A 257-nucleotide genomic window follows, 5' to 3' on the forward strand; every position below is an offset into this window, starting at 1 on the left:
TGTGTGTGTGTGTGTGTTTGCATGTGCACTTATCTGGGTGACTCAAAATTTGTGGGTGGATCTGTCTTTTCATATCAGGTTAGCCCAGGTGTTATATTTTATGTACATAATGTACTTTCCATCGTCTTCATTATAAGGAGAGGAAATTGTGTGGCTGTCTTCTCACGTACACATCGAACACACACATACATGCATAGGCTACACAACATACACGTGATGCACACTCACACATGCACACACATACACGCATCACACAC

At 42.0% G+C, this 257-nt stretch overlaps 1 protein-coding gene across 1 annotated transcript in view; it reads left to right on the top strand.

The window, feature by feature from the left end:
- LOC101849911 (nesprin-1) overlaps positions 1–257 on the top strand; it is a gene marked incomplete in the record, with an annotated part of 80,509 nt that overhangs the window by 2,917 nt on the left and 77,335 nt on the right.

Source organism: Aplysia californica, unplaced genomic scaffold, assembly GCF_000002075.1.
Source record: "Aplysia californica isolate F4 #8 unplaced genomic scaffold, AplCal3.0 scaffold00062, whole genome shotgun sequence".
Lineage (NCBI taxonomy): Eukaryota > Metazoa > Mollusca > Gastropoda > Aplysiida > Aplysiidae > Aplysia > Aplysia californica.